Source organism: Mesocricetus auratus, unplaced genomic scaffold, assembly GCF_017639785.1.
Source record: "Mesocricetus auratus isolate SY011 unplaced genomic scaffold, BCM_Maur_2.0 Super-Scaffold_100013, whole genome shotgun sequence".
Taxonomy (NCBI): Eukaryota; Metazoa; Chordata; class Mammalia; order Rodentia; family Cricetidae; genus Mesocricetus; species Mesocricetus auratus.
In genome coordinates, this window is record NW_024429196.1 from 71639057 (window position 1) to 71652097 (window position 13041).

Consider the following 13041-nt stretch of genomic DNA (forward strand, 5'->3'; position numbering starts at 1 on the left):
GAGATGGTCCGTGTTGTCAGGCTGACCACAGGAGACAGATCTCTGGGCATGACGGGGGCTGGGGGGAGGGGCTATCTTGATTACACTAACTGAGGTGGAAAGACCATCTCCTTGGGGGTGGGGGACATTCCCTGGACTGTATAAAACAGAGGCAGTGAATGGAGCACTGACAAGCAGCCATCACTCTCCATTCTGACTGTGGATAGGGTGGGACCAGCTCCTTGACGCTCTCCGCCTTAACTTTCTCACCTAACGAACTACGCTTTGAACTGTTAGCTAAAATAAACCAGTTCTCTTTTAAGCTGCTTTTGTTGGAGGATTTTAGCACAACAGGGAGAGACTAAGACACTGGGCAAGGCTAGGACACAGGTAGACAGCAGCTGTGCCATGGAGTCACCCTCACCAATCCAAACAGTCTCTCCCTGGTGGGGAGAGGGGACTTAGGAAGACTCAAGCTCAAAATTCAAGATGGATGGCACCTGGGGAAAGGAAACTTTGAAGATGATTCGTGTTTACACACACACACACACACGCACGCGCGCACGCACGCACGCACACACACACACACACACACATGCGCGCGCGCGCGCTTGGAGCTTGCTTCAAATTTCAGATAGTCTTCCTATTGTGGAACACTGTACGTCCGTAATGAGATTATCTTGTGGATGGAACCACATCTGAACACAAAAAAAATGCAGTTTAAACACACAGCCTGAGGGTAACTTCAACAACACAGTTGAATCCCATGCACATACTTGGGTTTTATGCTGTGGAATTTTCTGACTGTGCTGTCATGCTGACACTAAGTTCCAGAAGTTGGGGTACTTCAGATTTTTTGGGTTAAGGGTCCCAATTTATATGGGACAGCAAGGTGAGAGAAAACTCTTTGTATACTCAACTAAATGAAACAGACAGACAGATGCCCTGTGGACACATTCGGTATGCCACAGGATCTGAAATTCATAGCAGGGTACAGCGACACATACTTGTGATCCCACCTCTCCGGAGGCAGAGGCAGGAGACTAGTTTTGGTTACACACATGAAGACCCAACCTCCAAAACTGTATATAGTAAAGTGATCCCAAATGAACTCTGCTTTTAGAAGGGCCCAGGGGTTGGCAGTACTCACCTGGCTGCACCCCGGGGACAAATTCTCCAAACCTCTCCTGGGTGGAGAAAGGAGAAGAAGAGAAGACAAATACAGAGGCTGAGGCAGACATCAGCAACAGGGTTTCCATGACCTAGTGCTGCCCTGCCCCTTTTCTAAGGTTTTATTTTTGGTTTTTAATTAACTATGTGTATGTGTGTGGGTATGTGCACATCGTGTGTGGGTACCCTCCAAGGCCAGAAGAGGGTGTCAAATACCCTGGAACTGGAGTTACAGGTGGTTGTGAGCCACCCAATGTGGGGTGCGAGGAACAGAACTCTGGTCCTAGGCAAGAGCAGCAGGGGCTCTTACCTGCTAAGCTATCCTTAGGTTCCAAGATGGGACAGGAAGTTAGGACACTAACTTTGATGCAGAGCCAGGGGACTCACTGTAAAGCTAGGAGAGCCTATGGGTCCAATGGCTTGAGGGGGCAGCAAGAACCAGATCAGGGACCATGTCTCCCATAGGCTATGTCAGCCATAGTGATCAGCAAGTATCACTGTTTGTTTGCAGGCAACATGTGCCTGGTGCTTGCCGTTCCCCTGGGACAAGAATACAAAGGAGAGGCCGAGGACCATCCACACGCAGGCACTCTGCAGAGGACAACCATACGGTCAAGGTCTTCACGATACAATCTGCCCTTCATGGCAGCTCCATGAACAAGCGGTTTCTTTTATGAGCCAACCTGCAAAGGGGCTGGAGAGATGGCTCATTTTGTAAAATGCTTGAAGATCAAGCATGAGGGCCTAGTTTAGACACCCCAGCACCCATGTGAAAGACCAGACTCAGTAAGTAGCAAATGCCTGTAACCCCTCTGCACCTGGAAGACCTGGTCCCCAACATTGCAGCTCACCTCTATGAGGAAGCACCCTCCCGCTTAGGACCCATGGTCAAAGCTACTACAAAATGCCTTGCGTGGCAGCACCCATGTGAAAGGCCAGACTCAGTAAGTAGCAAATGCCTGTAACACCTCTGCACCTGGAAAACCTGGTCCCCAACATTGCAGCTCACCTCTATGAGGAAGCACCCTCCCGCTTAGGACCCATGGTCAAAGCTACTACAAAATGCCTTGTGTGGCAGCAGCCATGCTCTGTGTCCTGGAGCAACAAAGAGGCCCTCAGCCCACTGCATAGAGGAGGGTGGCACCAGTGACACCATTCACCCCAGGCTGCTGAATGAAAAGCCTCTCTCCATCTTTAGCAGCTATAACGTAAGTGTGAGAAAATGTTTCAGAAGAGTCCAGGCCCAAATGATGCAGGCAGAAACACCCAGGTGATGTCAGCATTTAATCCAAAGATGGCAACAGAGTCTCTGCTGGCTCCCCTCTGAAATAGGGGAGCACATACATCCAAGTCCTCTGTGCCCCAACATTTTCCTCTGTGTGTGTGTGTGTGTGTGTGTGTGTGTGTGTGTGTGTGTGTGTGTGTGTGTGTGTGTTGGGGCAGAGAGAGGGTTTAAAGGTCAACATTGGGTGTCATTCCTCAGTCTCCATCTTTTAATTAAAATTTTATACTACAATTTATTTATCACTGTGTAGAAGCCAGAAGACATCTTTTGGAAGTTGGTTCTCTCCTTCTACCATGTGGATCCTAGGGATGGAACTCAGGTCATCGGGCTTGGTAGGAAGTACCTTGTCCTGGTTGACTTAACGGCCAGACTGTTCAGATTGTTTCTTGAGACAAAGAATCTCACTGGGACCTGGGACTATCTATTAGGCAAACTGTCTGGCTAGCAAGACCCAGGGCCACCTATATCCACCCCTTGTCCAGGGAAATCCTTTTTTTTTTTTAATGTAGGTTCTAGGGATCAAACTCATGTCTTCCTGCTAAGTGAGCTACCTCACCAGCCTGAGTTCCTATCATTTTCACAGTGAGATGTCTGGGCAGAGCCTCCCAAGCTCTCACAGAAATGACTCTGCTCATTTTACATGACAGTTTCTTCCGGCTGAAATAAAATCCATGCCCGCCAGCTCACAGAGTCACAAGCGGTTACTTGTATATAAATGGGAATCTGTGACTCCCCGCGGACTCTTCCACCACGGGTATCTACTTTAAAGGTGGGCTCTGACCACCTCCCTGGTTGGGCCCGGCTGGGGGAAAGCAAGCCAGGCTGACAATGCCCTGGGGATGGATGATCTTTTCCTTCCAGACATGACAGACAAAGAGAGGGGCTCACGGGGACAGCAGGAGGGAGCTAGTGATTTCTCCAGATTCCACACTTGAAACCCAAGCCGCTGGCTGCCCTGGGTTTTCAAACACAGAGATCCAATTCCGCCTGCTTAGAGCTATGCTGTGACCCAGTTTCTGGAGTGTGGTCCAAGCCCAAGTCTGCATAGCTCAGACACTGCTGGAGGCTCTAAGCATCTGAGGTACCTGAGGTACGGAGAAAAACCAGGATGAAGGAGCTTAGTCACAGTGGGTCACTGTAGAAATCAGAGTACTGTATGCAACGTATGCAAGCTGACAGCACTGTACGCAGTGTATGCATGCTGACAGCACTGAACGCAGTGTATGCATGCCGACAGCACTGTACGCAGTGTATGCATGCCGAGAGCACTATACGCATTGTATGCATGCCGAGAGCACTGTACACAGTGTATGCATGCTCACAGCACTGTACGCAGTGTATGCATGCTGACAGCACTGTAAGCAGTGTATGCATGCTGATAGCACTGTAAGCAGTGTATGCATGCTGATAGCACTGTACGCAGTGTATGCATGCTGAGAGCACTGTAAGCAGTGTATGCATGCTGAGAGCACTGTAAGCAGTGTATGCATGCTGACAGCACTGTACGCAGTGTATGCATGCTGACAGCACTGTAAACAGTGTGTGCATGCTGAGAGCACTGTAAGCAGTGTATGCATGCTGACAGCACTGTACTCAGTGTATGCATGCTGACAGCACTGTAAGCAGTGTGTACATGCTGAGAGCACTGTACGCAGTGTATGCATGCTGACAGCACTGTACGCAGTGTATGCATGCTGACAGCACTGTATGCATGTTGACAGCACTGTATGCAGTGTATGCATGCTGACAGCACTGTAAGCAGTGTGTACATGCTGAGAGCACTGTATGCAGTGTATGCATGCTGACAGCACTGTAAGCAGTGTGTACATGCTGAGAGCACTGTACGCAGTGTATGCATGCTGACAGCACTGTACGCAGTGTGTGCATGCTGAGAGCACTGTAAACAGTGTGTGCATGCTGAGAGCACTGTACGCAGTGTATGCATGCTGACAGCACTGTACGCAGTGTATGCATGCTGACAGCACTGTACGCAGTGTATGCATGCTGACAGCACTGTAAGCAGTGTATGCATGCTGATAGCACTGTACACAGTGTATGCATGCTGAGAGCACTGTACGCAGTGTATGCATGCTGACAGCACTGTACGCAGTGTATGCATGCTGAGAGCACTGTACGCAGTGTATGCATGCTGACAGCACTGTACGCAGTGTGTGCATGCTGAGCGCACTGTACGCAGTGTATGCATGCTGACAGCACTGTACGCAGTGTGTGCATGCTGAGAGCACTGTAAACAGTGTGTGCATGCTGAGAGCACTGTAAGCAGTGTATGCATGCTGACAGCACTGTATGCAGTGTATGCATGCTGACAGCACTGTAAGCAGTGTATGCATGCTGACAGCACTGTACTCAGTGTATGCATGCTGACAGCACTGTAAGCAGTGTGTGCATGCTGAGAGCACTGTAAACAGTGTGTGCATGCTGAGAGCACTGTAAGCAGTGTATGCATGCTGACAGCACTGTATGCAGTGTATGCATGCTGACAGCACTGTACCCAGCGTAAGCATGCTGACTATGCAGAATGCTGTCCACAAGTCCGATGGAGGCAGTGGTTTTCAACACTGGGTGAAAACATTTTTTAAAATAAAATGCAATGAAGGAGGCTGGAGAGATGGTTGGAAAGTGCTTACCTTGTGAACACAAAGACTGGACTTCAGTCCCAAGAACCCATGTTAAAAGTCAGGCATGACAGCACCTGCTTGTAAACCTAGCCCTGGTGGAGCCAGATGGATCCCTCGGGCTTGCTAGCCAGTCAGCCTGGTCTAATCTGGCAAGCCCCATGGTCAGTAAGAGACTCTGTCTCAAAACAAAGGTTCCTGGGAACTTAGGAATGACACTACACACGAATGCTTGCACTTGGGGACTCAAGTCACTCATCCCAGCCAAAAGCTCAGTTTCTCTACTTCCTGGCTGATGGACCTCAAGAATAAGTTTCCTATGGTGTCTGTCTTCAAGGTCTTCAGCTGTAAAGCCTGGGAAAGAGCTGGGCCAGGTTTGCAGGTGAGGCGGGGACTCCACAGAATGAGAAAAAAGCACTGGCGGTGTCACCCACAAAAGCCACCATGAACCACAGGATCATTCTTGCTCCCACCTTAAGTCAATGCTCGGAAGTACAGGGTCTTTAAAGAAAGTTTTATTTGTGTGTGTCTGTGTATGTGTTTGTGTGTCTCTATGTGTGTGCCTGTTTATGTCTCTGTGTGTTTCTGTGTGTGTATCTGTGTGAATGTCTGTGTGTGTCTCTCTCTGTGTGTGTATACATGTGTGTGTCTGTGTTTGTATATGTTTGTGTGTGTGTGCATGCACCCACACATGTGCTATGGTGCACATGTATGTGGAGGTCATGGCAGAACAAGAATCAATTCTCCTCCCCCCTTGGGTTCCAGGGATGGAACTCAGGTCATCGCGTTTACAAGTGCTTTTACACAGAGAGCCAACCCCAATGGCCATTCTTACACATGACCCCAAGCACCCTAGTTACTGCTTAAATAAGTGAAGGAGTGACAAGAGCCAGACTCCACACTACAAGCTGTCAGTTATGCTCACCTGACACCCTGGAAACCACTACAAGAACAGAAAACGAACCCTGGTGGCCAGCACTGGTGTGATCTGACTTCAAGGATGCCCAAGAAAGATTATGAAATTCCAGAACTCGGGTGATGAGTCCCCGATAGGCTGTGTTAGTCGGGGTTCTATTGCTGTGAAGAGACACTATGACCACGAAGCTCTTATGAAGGAAAACATTTAAAGGGGCTGCCTTACAGTTTCAGAAGCTTAGCCCATTATCATCATGGTGGGACATGGAGGTGTGCAGGCAGACATAGTGCTGGAGAAGCTGAGATACTACATCTTGATCCACAGACAACAGGAAATGAACTGAGTGCCACACTTACTGTTGCTTGAGCAAAAAAAACCCCAAAGCCCGCCTCCACATTGACACACTTCCTCCAACAAGACCACACCTACTCCAACAAGGCCACACCTTCTGAGAGTGTTCCTCCCTTTCGGGGCCATTTCCTATCAAACCAACCCATAAGCATTTACTGAAAGTTCCAGAATGGAACTTTGCACTGGGTGAACCGTACTGTACTCATGATTTACCACAGTAAATCATTCAAATAATCGGAACCCAACCTAGCAGAAACAATCTTAAGAGTCTTAGTAAGAAATCAATTTCATAATTAAAAGCCTCACCAAGAAGAAAACCTCAGGCTCTGATGGCTTCACTAATAAATCCAAACTTTGAAGAAAAAAATTGATAATAATCCCACAAAAACATCTGCCCCATGAAGTGTGCTACAAATATTAAACATAGCAATATAGAACTCTCTCTTATCTGTGGCTTACCACAGTTTCAGTTACCCACCTTCAACCAGAGTCTAGAAATACTAAATGGAAAATTCCAGAGTAAATGACTCATCAAGGTCATGCTGTGTGCTGGCTGATGGGGGGGGGCACACTGCTTTGTCCAGTGTATCCACACTGTATACACTACCCTCCTGTTAGTCATTTGTAGCCATCCCAGCTATCAGTCAGCTGCTACAACTCCCTAGCGCCTTTACTCAGGAATGGTCCTCATAGTAGTTTCCACTGCTTTCTTTGTTTCTGTTTTGTTTGCTTGCTTTTGTTTTTCTGAGACAGCCGTTTCCCTGTGTAGTCCTAGGTGTCCTGTCCTGGATCTCATTCTGTAGATCAGCCTGGCCTACAACTCACAGAGATCTGCCTGATTCTGCCTCTTGGGCTCTGGGATTAGAGGTGTGCACCACCACCTCCAGGTTTAAAAGTATCACACAACTAGCATCAGCTACTATGCTGTTTTTGTTGCCTTGAAATGAAAGCTTGAAAACAGGGATGCAACTTAATGGTTGGCAGAATGCTTGCCTAGCATAAAAACGGGGCATGGGGGTCCAATCTACAGCACTGACAAAAACAAAAAAGAAAACGAGAAAGCCGGGTGGTGGTGGTGCACGCCTTTAATCCCAGCACTCAAGAGGCAGAAGCAGGCGGATCTCTGTGAGTTCGAGGCCAGGCTGGACAGACAGCCTCCAAAACAATACAGAGAAACCCTGTCTCATAAAACAAACAAACAAACAACAAAAAAAGAACAAAATGAAAAACGAGAAGCCCCATGCAGCAATCAAGGAGCTGCTTCCACTCCATCTCCGCTGCCTGGGTGACTGATGATGTGTCTCTGATCCTATGACTTGGCCTGTACTAACATTTTACACACAAGAATCATGGCTCACATTGCCTTAACCGTGGCTACTTTCACTTAGTGTGTTTCAGGGTTCACCTGAATTACAACACATAGAGGTGGTCCAATCTTCCCATGGCTGGCTAATATTCTGTGTGCACGTTCCACATCTGCCTTACCCACTTCATTCGCAGAGGGACAGGTGGGCTGTTTCCACCCTTGGCGTCTTGTGAACAGTGCTATAAACTGTGTGAAGCTTTGGTTTAGTTCCTATTTCCAGTTCATTTAGGTGTGGGCATAGAATTGCCAGATCACAGGAAATTTGGTTCAGTGTGTTCAACTTTCCGAAAACCATCCACACTGCTTCCTCAAACAGCAGCCACCATCTTTCCCCTCACCAACCATGTCCCAGGGACCCACTTTTTCTGCGTCCTCACCAACAGTTGCTATCCCCGAACCACTTTTATCAAAGCCATTCTCGTGCGGTACAAGGTGGGCCCCATGGTGGCCTTGGCTTGTTTCTTCCTCTGACTGACGACCATGCCAGGTGTCTCTCCATGTGCTTCTGCCACCTTGTGTTCTGCTATCGATCTGCCCTTCTGTTGCGAAGTGTTAGCCCCTAACCCTTCCACAGGAGACAATCCAAACATCCACCAAGAGACGAGCAAACCACCCACGGTACCACAGCTAATAAAGCGCTCCTCGGCATCAAAAAGCTGAAGCGGAGACACACTGAGTACAACAGAACAGCTCATCCTGCACCTTTTTCTTCTGGAAGGTTCAATGATCCAGTCAATCACAGTCCAAAAACATCGAATGGAAAGTTCCAGAAGTAAATAATTCATAAGGCTTACACTGCACACAATTCCAAGCATCACAAAGAACTCTCACTACCAATTCCACCCCACCGGTGCTGCCAGCCTTCCTTTTCCCAGAGTGCCCACGCAGCGTATCCTGGGTGCCTCCTGGGGACCTGGCAGTCATCACTTACCAGACGGACTCCGCATCTCAGGACTGCTCAGCCACCCCCCATTTTAGTCAAAAGTGGCCCCAGGCACCAGAGCAATGATGCTGGCAACGCAAAGGGGCCAGAGAGAAGGAAGAGGCTTCCACACTACCAGTGTTCACTACAGGTTTGCACACATGCTCACACTTCCACCACACACGCCCTCACACGTACTCATACCTTCGCGTTTCCCGTGACCATCCACGCAGGGCACCCATCCACATACCCTCCACACACACCATCCACACACACAGACTTCCATCTTTACCCTGTCAATCCGATACCCTCACACAAACATCACACACTTCCACGCTGACTTCCGCCACACACTCACACACATTTTGTACGTTCAGGCCCCACCCCCACACTACCACTAACTGCAGCTTCCCGGCCCCACTTAGGACTGTGTCCCCCAGCTAAGGACAGTGCCAGGCTCGGGTCCATGAGACCAGGTCAGAAATGGACCATTACCGACACAACATATGGGCAACAGACACACAGACACACATGCGCACTCTGTACACACACAGGAGACCACTTCGGCTCCTAAGTGCCTACTTGTGTAAACAGGACCATTCAATGCACTGCTCTGAAGGCTGAAGTTTCAAGTAAATCCTCAAGCAGCTTCTTCATGTAAACAATCAACATGGCCCTCGGGGACTACTAACTTTTAATTATTGAGTACTTTCAACAGTACACACCGAGAGGCCAGAAAAGAGTAGCGAATCCAGGGACCCTCACCCAGACCCTAACCTGACCCCAACAGACACCATAACCCTGATCTGAGGCAGATCCCAAGCACCCTTTAGTGTCCTGTGCCCTCATGATAACAAAAACCCCCGCCGTGGTGATAAAGAAGCCCCTCACCCCACTGTCACTCTGAACATATCTGTCTCACCACCTAGCTCCGGCAGGGACTCCAGTCAGAGGCTTTGGGAAATGCCCCCGGAAGCATTCAGAGGAGAGCTGCAATCAGGGCTCGCCTGGGCAGTAAATGAGAGTCTAAACCAAACAACAGGAGCCTACAGTAAGCAGGGTGGGCTGCCGACCCGACCAAGGTCTGCAACAGATGTGCAATGGTTCAGCATCCCAGGTGAGTGCAAAGGGACTCAGCAGGGGCACAGCTGGAAAGCAAGTGCCCAAGAGCAAACCAGCCTTCGGCTCTTCCCAAGGCTCTCTCCCTTGGTGTCTGCTCTGGGGGAGGTCCAGCAGCTCACCCCTTGACAGGCCAGGTTAACCGTGTCTCCTGAATAGTACCGCTTCTTTCTGCATCTCTGGGCAAGACAGTCGCACTGAGGTCCAACAAACCTCTCCCTTGCCTGACCTGTGTAGATCTGGGCCACACCCTGAGCCACCCCAGGGACAGCAACATCTTCAACTGAAATGTCAGAGGCAGGCTGCCCATACTACAGCTGCCAAACTCAGGATGGCTCTTAGCCAAGGGGACAAAAAGGACCCTGCCCTCGGTCTCAGTAAATCTCGCCAGTACCTCCACCATCTGGAATTGTCACCACTGGAAGTGAACTGGGTGACCAGCGACCCCAGCACTCAGGAGGCTGAAACAGGGGATCAGGCCATAGACCAACCTGGGATACAGAGTGAGAGCCCCCTCCCCATCTTAAGTAGGAAGGAGGTAGAAAGGGAGGGGGACTGCCCCCTGCTGGCAACTGCTAGCAGCTGCTCTTTCCCAAGACCACCTTGGGCAATCAGCCTGTTCATGCTGGGAGACAAGGGGGACAGGGAGCCTGAGGGAATCAGAGGGGGCACCTTTTCCAAGGGTCCTCTGACCCCTGCAAATTCTAACCATGTGGGAGCAGTTGGCTTTAAATGGCAACAGTCAGGAAGCAAATTCCAAATTCCCTTCTAGGACATGGCACAGTTAACACAGGTACATTGGGGATGCCCTGGAGGGGGTAATGGAGGTCCCAGCCCAGGAGTGCTGGCTTCAGGCTCGCCCCATACAATAAAAGATTCAAGATGAAGGAAATTGGGCCCCCAGCCCTCCCAGGGCAGGCTCCCTCCAGAAGCACCTCAAATGGCTGGAGAAAACCATTGATCTGAGATGCATTATTGATTGCGCTGTCCATTAGAACACATGCCCATAGCACTGGCCTGCCACACGCCATGCTTGGGGTGGGGAAGGTATCTTTGGACACCACCCATAAAGAGCAACCCAGAGAGGAGCAACTGTCCACAAGTGGATGATGTCACCTGAAACACTGCCCTGCCCCAGACCCACCGGACCCCTGAGGCAGCATGGCTCAAAACACACACCTCAACCTTCAGTCCAGCTCAGGCTACCACCTGCCAAGACTCCAGTCACTAGAGAGGAGTCTCCGTAGGGCAGACTATGTGACAGCCAGGAGTCCCTGGAGTCTGTAGGCAGAGGGACTTCACGGCTCCATTTCGAAGGACAGACTCAAACAAGCCCCTTACAGGAAAGCAGCCCTGGATTCGGGTCTCACAACACCGAGCAAGAAAGGGATCCTTGGAAGAGTTGCAACTGGTACAGGCAACATGCTGTTGTCTCTTTGTTTTACTTGCTGTGTGGACCAGCCAGACATCTGAGTCTTAAGGTCTGGAAGGACACGCCAAGCCCACACAAGCATCGCTCATCGTTCTATACTTCCTACTTCTCAACAGATGATCGCTCTGACATGATTCGCACAGACAGCAACGGTCAAAGTGACAATCAGGCCATTATAGTCGCTATGGGGATCTTTCCCCCACCACTACCCACGGCTGCCTGCTTCTGGGACACTGTAAACATTCCCAAATAACCCAGCCTGGGCAGCCAGGAGACAAGCTGGACACCAGGGGCACACATGAAATGACAGGCTGGTGTCACTTCGCCCCCCCCAGGGAGACTTCCGTTTGGTAGCGCCTGGTAGACCTACAGCAGGGTCAGATGGCTGGCTACAGGCCCTGAGTCCAGCGAGGGGTTGGCCACCCACGGGCCTGGGCTGTCCTCAACACTGTGAGGTTTTCAAAACAAAAGCAGGGCAAGTTCTTGTGGCAAACGCCCCAGACTGTAGGGGCAGGCCTTCCACCACATGCTTCATTTGAAGCAAGACTCCCCATTCACCCTCAGAGAGGCTAAACCGAATAAATAAAAAGGACAGCAACGTGTTCAGCTCTGTTTTTCACGCCGTGACTGGCAGAGCCCCAACAGAACCAATCCCCTGCAAATCACCGGGCGCCAGCAACAGGTGCAGCCCCAGCTAAAGCTTGTGGTTCCGGGCGTTTCTAGAATAACGTAGCCCGAATCTTCCAGGAAGCCACAGCCTTGCAGCGCCCACTGCCCGGTGGTGGCGACCCTACAGCAGCGGCCCTGTGAGCCGCACCTGTCTGAGTGCACCGCGCCACATCCGGTGCACCCAAGCCAAGGCCTGGGAGACCGAAATAGAAGCCGGTTAGGCCGGGGCTGGGAGCCCGGCTAGGGGCACCGGGCCTGACCTGGCAGGCGCGGCCCAAAAGGGCAAGCACCCGGGGGTCCCAGCGCGCAGGGCCTGGCCGGGCAAGTCGCGATTGGCTGTGCATCCAGCGTCCTTGCTCCAGAGCAGCCACCTGCCTGCCAGGGCCCGGCGGGAGCCGGGGAGAGGAGGCCGGGGAGGGATCCGGGCTGAGAGGAGACTGCAGAGAGGGTCCAGGAGACGCGGCGGAAACGTAGAGGGGGGCCTGAGGTATCGGGGTGGGAATCAGAGGGGATCCGGAGGATCCGGATGCAAACGCAGAGGGAGTCCGGAGGCATCCAGGTGGGAATGCAGACCGGGTCGTAGCGGTGTGGGAGGATCTGGGGAGGAAGCTCGGAGGAGTCCTGGGGGCCCCGAGGAGTCGCAGGAGGGGTTCTAACAGGGTTCCCTAGGTTGACTGTGGGGGCTCCCGGCACCCCACGCACCTGCCCAGCCCCGCGCGCGCTCCTCCCTCGCCGGCCCAGTGGCTTACCTGAAGCTCGCGTCCGACCAGCGGCGGCTCTCGGCGGGGCCCGGCGGGGCCAGCTCCGCGCCAAGAATGGCGGCAGCGATGGTGGCAGCAAGGACAGGCGACGGCGAGGGGGAGGTTGCTGCTGGGAGGCCGGGCAGCGCGGAGATGCCGCAGCACGAGAGGGCGCGGAGGCCGGCGTGGGGACCGAGGGCGCGGGGCGAGCGCGCAGGCCCCACCCCCTCTCCCTCCCTTCCCGCCTCCTCCCCTCCCCCTCTCGTCTCTTCCCTCCCCTCGCCCCTCCCCCCTTCTTCCTCCTCCCTCCTCTCACCCCAACCTCTCTCCCTCCCTCCCTCCTTGCCCTCTCACGCTCCGCCCCTGTCTTCACCTTCCCCACTCCCTCTCCTGTCTCCCCTCCTGTCCCCTCCCTCTTCCTCTCTATTTCTCTTCCTTCCATCCCTCACCCCGCCC

At 51.8% G+C, this 13041-nt stretch overlaps 1 protein-coding gene across 8 annotated transcripts in view; it reads right to left on the reverse strand.

The window, feature by feature from the left end:
• Positions 1–12794, reverse strand: part of Sema4d (semaphorin 4D) — a 107369-nt gene extending 94575 nt beyond the window's left edge. For 4 of the 8 annotated variants that reach the window (XM_040755969.1, XM_040755964.1, XM_040755967.1 and 1 more), the window contains exon 1: positions 12595–12793. The gene's annotated coding sequence lies outside the window, so the exon portion shown is untranslated. Of the gene's footprint in view, positions 1–12594 lie in introns of all 8 variants that reach the window. The other 4 variants (XM_013110616.3, XM_013110618.3, XM_005066304.4 and 1 more) reach the window with 2 other exon arrangements.
• Positions 12795–13041: the final 247 nt, after the last annotated feature.